The 14641-nt window shown below is 39.6% G+C and overlaps 1 protein-coding gene across 1 annotated transcript in view; it reads left to right on the forward strand.

Annotated features, from left to right (window-relative positions):
• The window catches only part of RNF2 (ring finger protein 2), a 38039-nt gene that overhangs the window by 13756 nt on the left and 9642 nt on the right, over nt 1-14641 (forward strand). The gene's annotated exons all lie outside the window — the stretch shown is intronic.

The following is a 14641-nucleotide window of genomic DNA, read 5'->3' on the forward strand; positions in this document are numbered from 1 at the left end:
TTATGGAAGTAGAATTAAGTATGGGTGTATGGTTGATGTTGTTTATAATCTTAGAGTATGGGTTAGCTTTCCAAAGAAGCCATGGAGGGAAAGATAAATACATTAAAGATATATAAAAAATAAAATCTGTGGCTTAAAGAAGCCGAAGGCAAAAGGCAACAAACTGGGGGAAATATTTAACAGTCATGACAGGCAAAAGGTTGATTTCCTTAGCAGAAAAGATTCTTACAGATTACCTTTTAAAAAACTAATAGAAATGAATATGAATAAGTAATTGACAGGTCCCCCAAAATGGCCAATAAACCTATGAAAATGTACTCAGTTTCAGTCATAGTTGAAGCTTGCAAATGAAAACAACAATGAAATATTATTTTCCACCTAACAAACTGGGCAGGCTTTTTAACAAAGTTGCTGATTCTTAATTGGTAGAAGGGTACAGTGGTCTAGCAATTTAGCAGTGTTTGTCTGAATAAAAAAAGTTACCTGCCGTTTGAGCCAGTAATTTTGCCTTTAGGAATTTGCCTAGGCAACTTCTTACTGTCAACTATAAAGTCAACAAAACATATATTTAATGAATGGTGAACCATATCTTCATGGGGGGCAGTTTCAGGAACTTGTACCGTTTGGAAATCCCAGATGTTTCCTTGGTCGCTTAATACTAATCTTTAGGTGGAACAGTGGGCTCTCCACCCTGGCTGTGCCTAAAAACCTTCTGGTTGTCTTTCTACCATACCAAGAGCCCCAGAGATGATAATTCATTTAATCTGAAATGGAACCTTGGTATCAGAATTGTGTTAAAGCTCTCTTTGGTTCCTGTATGCACCAAATTTGAGAACTACATCTCTAGATTAAGATTATTTTTCCTGTGAGTGCATCACTTTTCTTCTGGTAGAAGATAAGACTGTTGGACAGGTTAACTGAAATTCATATTTTTTTCACTTTGTCCCACTCTCCCTTTGGCCTCCTCTTGATAATTTGGGTTCAGGTGGTATATTAGTTTCCTATTGCTGTGATGATAAGTTACCATAATATGGTGGCTCAAAAAATAACACAACTTTGTCATTTTACAGTTCTGACAGCCAGAAGTTCACAGTGGGTCTTGCGGAATCAAGGTGTTGGCAGGGCTCTGTTCCTTCTGGAGGCTCTAGGGGAGAACTCATATTCCTGTTCTTCTTTAGCTTCTAGAAGCTGCTACACCTGCAGCCCTTGGGCTCACAGATTCTTCCTCTGTTGTCAAGCCAGCAGTATAGCACCTTCAGATTCCTTTCTTTGATGTGTATCTCTGCCCCCATCACACTGCCTTCTCTTTTTTAAGGACCCTTCTGATTCTTGTTTGGTTGCTCAGTTGTGTCTCACTTTTTTGTGACCCCGTGGACTGTAGCCCACCAGGCTCTTCTGTCCATGGGATTTCCCAGGCAAGAACACTGGAGTGGGTTGCCGTTTCCTTCTCCAGGGGATCTTCCTGACTTAGGGATCGAATCTGTGTCTCTTGCATTGGCAGGTGGACTCTTTACTGCTGAGTCCCCTGGGAAGCCCACCCCTGTGATTAGTTCAGTTCAGTTGCTGAGTCATGTCCGATTCTTTGTGACCCCATGGACTGCAGCATGCCAGGCTTCCCTGTCCATCACCAACTCCTGGAACTTACTCAGACTCCTGTCCATGGAGTCGGTGATGCCATCCAACCATCTGATCTGTCGTCCCCTTCTCCTGCCTTCAGTCTTTCCTAGCATCAGCATCTTTTCCAATGAATTGGCTCTTTGCATCAGGTGGCCAGAATACTGGAGCTTCAGCATCAGTCCTTCCAATGAATATTCAGGGTTGATTTCCTTTAGAATTAACTGGTTTGGTCTCCTTGCTGTTCATGGGACTCCCAGGTGTCTTCTCCAGCATTGCAGCTCGAAACATCTCAGATGGATACACAAAGCAACAGAATGAGAACAAGGCTGCTGCTCATATAACTGGTGTTGGCTGATAATAACCCTTAGTAGATGCATTCTGAAGTCTTGGGGAAAGACTGACTGGGGCAATTTGAAAGTATCTGTAGGGGCCGGGGGACTGAAGGAGTAATGTTGCTGCTGCTGCTAAGTCACTTCAGTCGTGTCCGACTCTGTGTGACCCCATAGACGGCAGCCCACCAGGCTCCCCCATCCCTGGGACTCTCCAGGCAAGAACACTGGAGTGGGTTGCCATTTCCTTCTCCAGCGCATGAAAGTGAAAAGTGAAAGTGAAGTCGCCCAGTCATGTCCAACTCTTAGTGACCCCCATGGACTGCAGCCTACCAGGCTCCTCCGTCCATGGGGTTTTCCAGGCAAGAGTACTGGAGTGGGGTGCCATTGCCCTCTCCGAGGAGTAATGTTAGAAGAGGTGAAATAGTAATAACAAGTATTGTATAGGAGGGCACAGATTACGCTAAATTATCTAGATCTGCATTTTAAATGCTTTAAAAATATCTTAAAGCATTTATTTTTCCTGTGACAATAACTTAATTTTATATAGAGACCAAAAAATGTTAAGTCTATTACCAACAGTACTCAGAAACTTAATTAAGACTGGATAATGAAGATTTGGTAAATCACCGTTGAAAGGCTCCTGCTGTATGTTCCATAGTGTGAAAAGATATAATCCAAATAGGAATTGATTATTTTTTCTTTATAAATAAAGCTGTTGGGTTACTGAAAGTAATTTAGCTTTCTATTCCAGATGATGAATCCAAAAACAACTTTTCCAATAAAGAACACTTTCTTTGTATTTTTAGAAGCTTACAGAAATCAGTCTCTGTCTTACAGCTGTAGCTTTAGATTAAACTGCTGTGAGTGGTTTTTATGAGGTGATGCTTACTGCAGGCAGTGTTATGATGGCAGTTGGATTGCTTACTCAGAATTTATTATTGCTCCGTAGTTTGCCTAGTCTTGAATAAATTTCTAAACTCTTTTAACACCTGTATCCTGTGAGCAAGCAGTGTTTTAATTAAGGAACAAATTGTTTGCTTGTTTGCATGTTGTATAATGAAATGCACGAGGAGAAGAAAATTGCTAAAGATTGGGAGAGTTAATTTTGATGTGACCTTTATTTACTTTATGTTCAAAGATGGCAATAACCATGGAAGAAAAAGATAAGTTTCTTAATATAGGGGGAAAAAAAGAGTTTCATAGTTTTGTTTCATAGTGGTAGGGATCTCAAGCAAATGAAGAAAGATGCTTTCTAGGAAAATGGGATAATCTAAGTACTTTAAAAGTGATTGTGTTTTCTGATATATGGCTCACAGTTTTTTAAAAAACCTTAAATCATATACAGAATAAAGACGTAAGTGTTGGCTGTGAGGGGTTGATTATATAGTTAACTTTTACCTTTGGCAGTCTTGGTAGGCTAAAAAATGGACCCCTGTTCTCTGCCTCCCATCCCCCCCACAAAGATATCCACATCCAAACCCCTGAAATCTGTGATGTTACTTTTTTAGAGGGGAGGAGTCTTTGTAGATGTTATTAAGTTAAAGATTTTGATACAAGGAGACTACCCTGGGTTGTCTGGGTGGGTTCTAAATGTTAATTACATGTGTCTTTCTAAGGGAGCAACAGAAAGAGTTTACATTTAGAAGAGGAGGCAGTATGACCACAGAGGCAAAGATTGAAATGATGTGGCCACAGGTCAAGAAATGCCAACAGTTACTCCAAGCTAGAAGAGGCAAGGAACAGAATGTTTCATAAAATCTCTGGAAGAAGCACAGCCTGCCAACACCTTGATTTTGGCCCTGTGATACCAGTTTAGGATTTGTGGCCTCCAGGACTGAGAGAGAGAAATTTCTGTTGTTGTAAACTACCAAATATGTGATAATTTGTTACAGCAGTCACAGGAAACTAATACATCAATCATTCTTCAGTGTATAAATGGACTCCCTATACATATAAATATATATATAAAGTATATGGAGTTATTTATACTCCATATATGGAGTATAAATAACTCCATATACTTTAACTCTTCATCCTTTTGGGGGGGGTGGGTATAGTTATAGCTCAAAATCCTTAGACTAGTTCTATTTCAGATACTCTGAAAAGACCAGGTGATTTTTATGATTAAAGCAACTGATAAGCATTTTTAGGCACAGGACTCTGAGGTTTAGCTCAGAATATGTTATATTTGAAGCTCCTTTTGGGGAGAAGAGTTTTTATTCATTCTGGAATCTCCCTTGTGGCTGTTCTATAACTCCACTTTGGTAAGAGTACACTTTAGACTCTTAAAATTTTACAACACAATGTCAGCCCTTTGCCTGTGCATTTGCTATTTAATAGGAATTTTTCTTTCACCCAGACTACAGAAATGTGCACTTGAGACTCTTATTGAGAATGGAGTTAGGAGTTTTTATGACCCAGCTTGTGCCAGGGCATCTTTGAGACTTGAGACTGGTTTACTGGGAGTCTGCCCAAGCTTAAGGATTGTGTAGGTTCTCTACACTTTAGCCCAATGTCATTAATGATCAGACAGCAGTGTACCTGGCCTATAGTATCTTCACCTTCTCAAAAGTTATATATGTGTTTGGGGAAAGAGAAGGATAATTTAGGAAACATGGATTTGAATGTCTGTATATGTTATTCAAAGCTGTGGTTTAAGATGCTGTTTTTTTAATGCCATCTAGTGCCCCCTTTTATAAAAAAATCCACAAGTTTCTAGTGGGATTTGAGCCAAAAATGTTTCTAATAACTCCCTTTTTCCCGTTAAGCTTCCAGAAACTACTGTTAATATCCATCTACATACAGGTTACTAGCAATGCACAACGACACATCTGCCCTTTTCGGTAACTTTTGTTTGTTATAGAAAAGGCCTTAAATTCTTGAGAGCAAATAAGCCTGTCAGTTTGATTAAAATAATTTTTTTTTAAATCACACAAGGCATATGCTGAAGCATTCTTATATTCCTTTGTTGTTGTTGTTCAGTTGCTAAGTTGTGTCCGACTCTTTGTGACCCCGTGGACTGCAGAACGCCAGGCTCCCCTGTCCTTCACTGTCTTCCAGAGTTTGCTCCAAATTCATGTCCATTGAATCAGTGATGCTGTCTAATCATCTCATCCTCTGCCGTCACCTTCTTGTTTGCCTTCTGGCTTTCCCAGCATCCAGGTCTTTTCCAATAAGACAGCTCTTTGCATCAGGTGGCCAAAGTATTGGAGCTTCAGCATCAGTCCTTCCAATGAATAGTCAAGGTTGATTGATTTCCTTTAGGATTGACTGGTTTGATCTCCTCGCAGTCCGAAGGGACTCAGTAGTCTTCTCTGGCACCACAGTTCAAAAGCATCAGTTCTTTGGTGCTCAGCCTTTTTTATGGCCCAGCTCTCATATTTGTACCTGACTACTAGAAAAACCATAGCTTTGACTCTGTGTACCTTTGTCAGCAAAGTGACATCTCTGCTTCTTAATACACTGTCTAGGTTAGTCATAGCTTTCCTTCCAAGCAGCGTCTTTTAATTTCGTGGCTGCAGTCACCATCCACAGTGATTTTGGAGCCCAAGAAAATAAAACCTATCACTGCTTCTGCTTTTTCCCTTTCTATTTGCCATGACGTGATGGGAATGAGAACCCCATGAAAATGTCTTTTCGAAAATAATAAAATTATTATTTTTAAAAGGGAGTTATGTAAAATTTTTGATTTTTTAATGTTAGTGTCTAAATCATTTTTTACCCTTGTACTTCACCTATTGGGAGCCTAAGAAATAATAGTTCCTATTTATTGAAACAAAGAAAATTATATCTTTTCAGTTTTATGGCTTATCATTTATAAAATGCCACACATTTTATATGACCATCTCATTCAGCTTTACCAATGACCCTGAAAAGATTTGTCACTTTGCAGATTAAAAGATAAAGCCCTGAGTGTTTGCGCATGGATCCATAGCCAGTAACTGCCAGCGTTAGGATGGAAACTCAAACTGATCCAGTTCCAAAGAACACTGTGCTTTCTAGGTGTCTCATTTATTTTACTATAACAAGGATATCCCTAAAATATGAAGTTCGCTGACTTTATGCTTGAGGAATTTTTGGTTTAGTGGATTTGTCTTTCCTTCTAGGGAAGCCAGAGAATGATCTTAGCCTCGTCAAGGAATTTGAGGGTTTTGGAGGTCTCAGAGTTGAATGGAACCTGCATTAGTATTGTCCTCCATTTTTTTCATATGAAACCTGGTCTTTGCCACATTTAACGTCTATAGGGGCTTCCCAGGTGGCTTAGTGGTAAAGAATCCACCTGCATTGCGGGAGATGCAGGGACTGTGGGTACAGTCCCTGGGTCAGGAAGATCCTCTGAAGGAGAAAAATGGCAACCCACTCCAGTACTTCTTGCCTAGGAAATCCCATGCACAGCAAACCTGGCAGGCTACAGTCCATGGGCCATGAAAGAGTCGGAAATGACTGAGCGACTAAACAACAGTAACAGTGTCTATATGGTTTTTTAATACTCCCCTCAACCAATTTGAGGGTTATAGATTGGGGTGGAATAAAAAGACACTTTGGGGAGCCTTTACATTACTTTGTTTGCCAGGAACTACTAAGTGACTATTTATGTGCAGCCATGTTATGTGTGTTTGTGTGTATTTAGTTGCTCAAGTCATGTCTGACTTATTTGCGACCCCATGGACTGTAGCCTGCCAGGCTCCTCTGTCCATGGGATTTCCCAGGCAAGAAGATTGGAGTGGCTTGCTGTTTCCTCCTCCAGGGGATCTTCCTGACTCAGGGATCGAACCCGCATCTCCTGCATTGCAGGTGGATTCTTTACTATTGAGCTACCAGGGAAACCCAACGATGTTACAGTTAGCGTCTCAAGTCCCTAGATGAATCTCTGCAAGATGAATCCATAATGTAATTGAATTAGTACACAAGTACACATTTTCCAGTAATACAGACACATAACTTAAGTATAATATATTTTTAATGGAAAAAACTTAAAGTAATTTTAATTTCTAAGTTGGGGATTAATGTACTTTTGTCCTGAAGATTAATTTTTGTATTCATTAAAAAAAATTGTCACTTTTCCTAAAGCGTGAATTGCAGGACATGTTTTAGCAACCAAATTTTTTGTGTTAGAATGATAAAAATTTAATAGCCAGATTGTTCCATCCCCGAAACCATGCCACTGCACACTTCCAGTGATTTGAGAATTCCTGTTTCTGTACACCCTTTCTAACAGTATTATCAGTCATCTTAATTTTTGTCAGCATCACAGCCAAAAAATAGAGCATATATAGATAACATTGTCTTGATTTGCAGTTTAGTGATTCGTAGTGAAGTTAAGCATGATTTAATTTTGCTGGCCACTAGTAATTCTCGTTAATTACCCATTCATCATTTTGCCTATATTGAGTTGTCTTTTAAATTGACTTAGGGCAGGATCTATTATGTATTATGGATTTTGACCTTTGTTTATTATGTATGTTGCAAATATTTTCTCTTTGTCAGTTGGCTTATCTTTTAAATTTTCTTATGTCTGTCTTTTCTGGTCTGCTAATTCTAGTATCCCTGCCATGTCTGGTTCTGATGTTTTGTTTCTCAGATTATGTTTTTGTCATCTGGTATGCCTTGTAATTTTTTCTATTGCCAACATGCCAACATGTACTGGGTAAAAGCAACTGTTGCACAAAGGCTTTTAGTAGTGTGGTGGTGAGGTGTTGGGGGAAAGTGACATTTCTGTACTCTTATAATTGGTCTCAGAATGTATTCCTCTGGACTGTAAACTTCACTAGTGGCTGTTAGTTTTGTTGTTGTTTTTTTTTTTTAACCCCTTTTAGGTGGGACAGGATGACTAGAATGGACTGGAATTGGTTATTTCCCTTCCCCATGTCACTTAGGTTCTGATAATATCCCAACAGGTTAGGTTCTGGTTACCTAGTTTTTTCTGAGGGCAGGCTTTGTTAAGAAATAGAGTGCTCTGGCATATTTTAAAATGGTTTCCTTTCCCTTTCTGCTGGAAGCATGAAGGGATTTTTCTCTGATAATTGCTGTGGGAATCTGTTTGGGATTCTGGAGGTAAATGTGACAGTATTTTGTGGGCTCCCCTCCCTGTGACTGGGTCCTCCTGGAGTTTTTAATTCTCATATTTGTCCACACTCAGCATACTCCAAGACTTTTTCAAGTACAGAGTTTCCTACCTGACATTGGTTCCTCCTACAATTGAGGTGTTGAGATTCCCAATATTCTGTCTCTCTAGTTTTGGGACAGTCGGTATCCTTCTGTCCTCCCCTCACCTATGGATCCTGGAAGAGTAGTGGATTTTTCAGTCTGTTCACCTTTACATGCGGAACTAGAAATGAAAGTCTTAACCTTTTTTCTTATTTTTTTTTGAAAAGAGAAAGATAAGCTAGTAAACCTCTTTCTATAGAATGTGTAGGAGTTTCCCCCCCCCCCCGACCCCCCCCCCCCCCACCTTTTCTATCCTTTTCTTTATGGGTAGTCACTTAATGCAAAAAGGCATTTAGTAGTGGCCTCTGAGAAAAACTACTTTTAGTAGTAGTGTTGAGAAAAACTCAACATGCAGAAAAACTAAGATCACGAAATCTGGTCCCATCAGTTCATGGCAAATAGATGGGGAAACAATGGAAACAGTGACAGACTTTATTTGCTTGGGTGCCAAAATCACTGCAGATGGTGGCTGCAGCCATGAAATTAAAGATGCTTGCTCCTTGGAAGAAAAGCTATGACCAACCTAGACAGCATATTAAAAAGCAGAGATGTTACTGACAAAGGTCCATCTAGTCAAAGCAATGGTTTTTTCCAGTAGTTGTGTATGGATGTGAGAGTTGGACTATACAGAAAGCTGAGCACTAAAGAATTGATACTTTTGAACTGTGGTGTTGGAGAAGACTCTTGAGAGGCCCTTGGACTGCAAGGAGATCCAACCAGTCCATCCTAAAGGAAATCAGTCCTATATATTAGTTGGAAGGGCTGATGCTGAAGTTGAAACTTCCAATACTTGGGCCACCTGATGTGAAGAACTGACTCATTTGAAAGATCCCGATGCTGGGAAAGATTGAAGGCAGGAGGAGAAGGGGACGACAGAGGATGAGATGGTTGGATGGCATCACCGACCTGATGGATGTGAGTTTGAGCAAGCTCCAGGACTTGGTGAAGGACAGGGAAGCCTGCTGTGCTGCAGTCCATGGGGTCACAAAGAGTCGGACATGACTGAGTGAACTGAACTGAGTCACTTGTTGAGTGGTGATGTTCAGTTGTTCAGTCGCTGAAGTCATGTCCAGCTCTTTGTGACCCCATGGACTGCAGCACACCAGGTTCCCTGTCCATCTGCCAGAGTTTGCTCAGATTCATGTGCGTGGAGCTGGTGATGCCATCCAGTTACCTTGAGGTTGTTGTATTGAAAAAGCTTTTGAAACCGCATTGAGGGTCCACAGAAGGACTTAGTGATCTGCCATATGTGACAGTGTGGAAAGTCAGCATGAAAGCCAGGTATTTATGGTCCTTCCAAGAACATTCTGAATATACTATTGATATTTTCCCTTTGGTTATTGAAGCTGTGAACTCTCAGCATATAACTGTGACCAGATCTTTTCTCAGGATTTGTTTTGTTTCTGTCACTGCTCCTAAAATTACCTCGTCTGAACTGTAATGCTAATATTGGCTTCACAACTTGGTGTGTCTGCTTTGTGCAAGAAACATTTCTGTTTTGTTGGGTATCCCTTTTCTTATTCAGAAGTGTCATTTGGGTGGGGGTTGGCCCATGGGTAGACCTAGATTTTCTATTTTGTGGCAGGGATCTTCAGGCAGTAGTCAGCTCCTATTAACTGGAAAGAATCTACTTTGTCCGACACCTCATTTCCCTCCTTCACTGGCTTCAGCTCTACTTTCCAGCCTTTCAGATTGTAGTTATTTTCTAGGCCATGCATTCTTACTCCTTTTCTCTTTCTTTGATCTGTGTATATGTCAGTAGTATGAATATCTAGACGACTCCCAAATACGAGTCATCCAAGTCACAATTCATTCTCACCTGAAAAACAGAAGCTAAATGTCTTTCATGTTCCTGACTTGGGCAAGAATTAGCTGCAGACAGAAATGCAGCTTGTCACTAAATCAAAGAAGGGGAAAGTTTGTGTATGATTTGGGGGAAGGGTAGAATTGAGGTTAAATTTAAGTGAAAAATTATATATTGACTTAAAAGCAAAGAGGAACTAGTCCTGGGGAGCTTATCTGTTGGTAACTGCCAGAAGTGGGAATCTGAGCTTCCTGAGTACATGTAGTTCGTGTGCTTTAGGCCAAAGTAGAATTTATAGCTCCCTCTGTATATGTGGATTGTGTCTTGAGTCAGAAAATGGAAGTTTTCATCTCAGATCCCCTTTTGACCCTCCTTGGACAGATCACAGGAGATGTTACTAAATATTGTTGATATCTTCACTGCTGACATGTTCTTAAAAATTGAGACACACCCTCTGTGTTCTCGTAGACTTCTAACTTTACTGAGGCTTTCAATGGCGAAGTCAAAAATCTCTCTTGGTAAATGTCACATTGCACTTGAAAATATGTGGGTTATTTTCAAATATCTTTCGATACTGATTTCTAACATAATTCCACAATGATAAGAGAACAGATTCTATTTCAGTATCTTTAGACCATGAAATTTTTGCACTTTTTTTTATGTTAATGGGTATCTTCCAGTGTCTCCTAGTTTATTGTCTGGGAACTTGAATAGAACTTGTATCCCACTGTTGTGTGAAAACTGTAGAAATCTTAATTATGTTGAATTGGTTCTTATAGTGATTTTCAGGTCTACTATATCCTTCTACTTCTCTATATATTCATTCTGTTAATTTGAGAGTTTGATATTGAAACTCCAACTAAAAAATCTTAATCTACTTAAAAAATAATTTAATATATAGTGGAACTATATGTAACCTTGTTCTGGATTTTCCAAATCTCCTGTAATTGTGTTATCATACTTTCATAATTTAAAAAGAAAAAAGAAAAAAAATGAGGTCGTGGTTTTGGTAGTCAGCAAGATTGTATCCTTTTCTTTTTGTTTCTTTCTTTTTTTGTAACACCTGCTGTGTTATCTGGTAAGATGGCATTCATGCAGTAGCATTTAAGACTAGGTACCAGGGAACTTATGATTGATTGTAATACAGATTCAAACAGAAAGACTGGAAAATTTTCAGAAGTCATATTGGTCCTGGTTTTCCAGATGATACTGCAATGTTTTGGAACTATGGCTAGCTTGTGGTTTACTTCCGAAATCTTAGTTGCCACAGGTATACAAATATCCAAATCAGATAAAATTTGGCTATTTTCAGTGGAACTGATATCTCTAGAAACAAGGCTTTAGGAGAATATTTTATTTGACAGTTTCTGTTAGTTTGCTGGCGGAGCGTTTTACAGACAGATGAAAGGAGTGTTCTGTTTATAGTTGACCCCAGGGTAACAGTGTTGGGACATGGGTTAGGATTTAGAGTTCTGAGAAATTCCTCCTGTCTTAGTAGTTTTAGTTCTCTGATGGATGCATTTTGTTATTATAGAGTTTATGGTAGAAAAGTGGCACGTGTGTTTACAGGGAAGCTGTATTTAAAGGTAGTTTACTTTGAGTTGAGTGAATTCCAGAGTCATCTTCAGAGCTGCATCCTTGGTAGGTTTGAGGCCATTGTTCTTTACATACACACATCCCACCCGACCCCACCCCACATATACCCTTTATTTGCTAATATGGAGCAGTGCCTCTTCCACTTATTTTTTCTGATTGCTGTATCTGTCAGTATCTTTACAAATAGGTCCTTGAAACTTAAGAGGCTAAAGGATCTTTGTTTTTTTTTATCTGAAGTATCATATGTTTGTTTTAGTTTGTACTTTGTCAGTTTTCTAAAGGTCTTCTCACATTTTCAACTGCTGTGTTGGAAATTATCCAAAGTTGCAAATTTCTGTTCCTTTTTTTTTTTTTTTAAATCCTGTATTTTAGATGTCAGCCTGTTAAGAAAAAGAAGGGCAGGTTTCTTTTACATTGTCTGCTGGGCCTGTCCCACAATACAGGTTGTACACTTTGATGCCCGTTTCTTATGTTTCCTATTTATTGTTCCATTCCTTGCTCACAACCTTGAATTTTAGTCTGACTTGAAAGGCATCAGAAAAGGCTTGTGTATCACTCATGTTTTCTTGCTTTTTCTAGTCCCTTGCATTCCCTAGTCTCCTGTGGAATGTTTTGTACTTTCTTTTTTTCTGTTTTTCCAGCCAGTTTTCAACACTTTATTCATTCGAGAGGCTACAAGTAAATGGAGTCATTAATATAAGCCTGGGATTCCTGGACACAGTGTCTTAACAGAATGAAATCCAATAGCAGCCCTTAGTCTCTCTGCCTTATGGTTTTGGAAAGTTTTTTATTATGACTGTTAACCCTAGACTGTACCTTCCTTTAGTTTCCATTGGTTTATCTACCGTTGTAGCAGTCTTAAGTGGGTATGGGTCATTGGTTCTTTTCCTGGGAAAGACCTTGAGGGAAAGGTAGTTCATTTGGAATTTCAGGGGAGACAGTAAAGGGGAACAGAGAGTATAAAAGGTGGTGATGCCAAAACATAATGTTGGGTGTATAAGGAGGGCAGGTTTCAGATAATCTGAATGCTTTTTTTCTTTGCTAGAGTCTTTAAAGACATGCTGCTTTGAAGTCCAAGTTTAATTTTAAGGCTTCAGCATACCAGTCAGAAAGACTGGCCATCGTGTATTTGGTACTTTTTCTCCTCTTCTCTAGAGCTTGTTTTGGTTGCGTTGATGACACACTGCATACAGTAGGATCAAGCAGTGCTCATAAAGTGGTGGCTTCTTGTTGTTTAGTTGCTAAGTTGTGTCCCACTCTTGTGCGACCCCGTGGACTGTAGCCCACCAGGCCTCTCTGTCCATGGGACTTCCCAGGCAAGAATACCGGAGTGGGCCGCTGTTTTCTTCTCCAGAGGATCTTCCCGACTCAGGGAACAAACCTGTGTCTCTTGCGTTGACAAGCAGATTCTTTACCACTGAGCCACCTGGGAAGCCCATAAAGTGGTGGCTAGAAACCATGATTTAGTCCCTAAAGTACAGAAATGTTAACCTTAGTCCCTGAGTACAGAAATAAAGAACGGCCTCCTCCATTAAACAAAGTGATGTCTCTTTTAGATATCTCCTTGTGAATGTTTTTAGAGAGGCTTATGGCAAAGTTTGTTGCTCCAGAGAGCAGACACTGGTCTCTTGGGTCTCTTGTATCCGTTGGCTGCTAAAGTTTAACTACATAGCAGTTAGTAGAGCCTGTGCCATCATTTGATCCTCTGAAGATTGAATGATACAGAAAAGAGTATTTCATCAAGGAGAAGTTTCTTACAAAATTCTTTCAATTTATGATTCTCAGAGAATGGAGTTAAAGCATTCAGGGAGATACTCAAAGAACCACAGGATACTAATCATAGAATTAACAAACTCAGCTAGTCTAGTGACTGTGCAGCTCAGCTATAATAGCTGAGAAAAATTGCTCAGATTCCAGATTACTGTAGGGGACACTGATCAGGGATCATACAGGACTGAATGACAATTTTAGTTCAAGGACAAAAGGCTTAAGGAATGTTTGCTTGTTTGGGAGTCCACTAGTTCCAATAAGCAAAATGAACAAGTCTTTAGGGTAGACTCAGTGGACAGCCTCAAAATTATAAACAAAATGCATGATTCACTCAAATTTGAAAAATTTGAACATTTCACATTTTTGCTTGGACAGAAGCAAAACTTCATGTGGAAATGTAGCTTTCTGTTGACGAGACAATGTGAATTGAATTTTAGAGGGGATTAGAATTTAGGTTAAAGTTCAGTGAAGTGCTTTTACTTATAAAAGCAAAGTTGAGTTAATTGCTCATTAGGTGGAGTCTTGAGCAGATATTTTTAAATGGTATCTGCTAAAAGTGGGAAATTCAGCATCCTGGATACAGATAGATCATGTCCTTCGTTGTTTATGTGCCAGTGTAGAGTATATGATGTACTGTGATGGTGCAAATTGAGTCTTTAGGCAAGTGTGATATTTTTCCTTCTCACTGTCTACTGGACCACTTTGCCTCCCTTAGTGCTCCATTAAATAACTAGAACTCAAGGAGACCTTGAGATTGTATCAAATGGTGAGCAGTAGGAAGAACTAGGACATTCAGCCAGAAGTAAAGAAAAATCAGGTGGGATGTGATAACAGTGTCCAAATATTTGCAAGACTGTTGTGTAGCAAAATGGTTCGACTTAATCAGCTTGCCTCCAGAGGGCAAGCTGTAGGGGGGATGGGTAGCAGTTTTGGACTCACCATTAGGAGGAGCTTTCTGAATTAGAAGCTGACTTTAGTAGATGGGAGTCTTCGTGAGTGGAGCTGTGAAAGTAGAGGCAGGATGACCGGTGGCTTAAAGTGCTCAGAAGGTAGATTCTGTGTCTCTGGGAAAAATTGAACCTGGTGACCATGCTGAGAAGTCTGACATTTTCCTGAGTTAGTTCTGAGTTCCATGACCACCAGTTTCAGAAAGACACGTGTTATTTTGGGTGAAGAGGATTTTCTATACATTAGTAATAGTGAAGCATTCTCTGTATGCGGACTGTTAGGTGTTCAGAGATCAGTGATAGCCTCTTGCTGTCACATAGCTTGTGTTTATAAATGGAAATGTTCTCGAGCTTTTCTTCATTTTCAT

The sequence above is a fragment of the Dama dama genome, chromosome 14, assembly GCF_033118175.1.
Source record: "Dama dama isolate Ldn47 chromosome 14, ASM3311817v1, whole genome shotgun sequence".
Taxonomy (NCBI): Eukaryota; Metazoa; Chordata; class Mammalia; order Artiodactyla; family Cervidae; genus Dama; species Dama dama.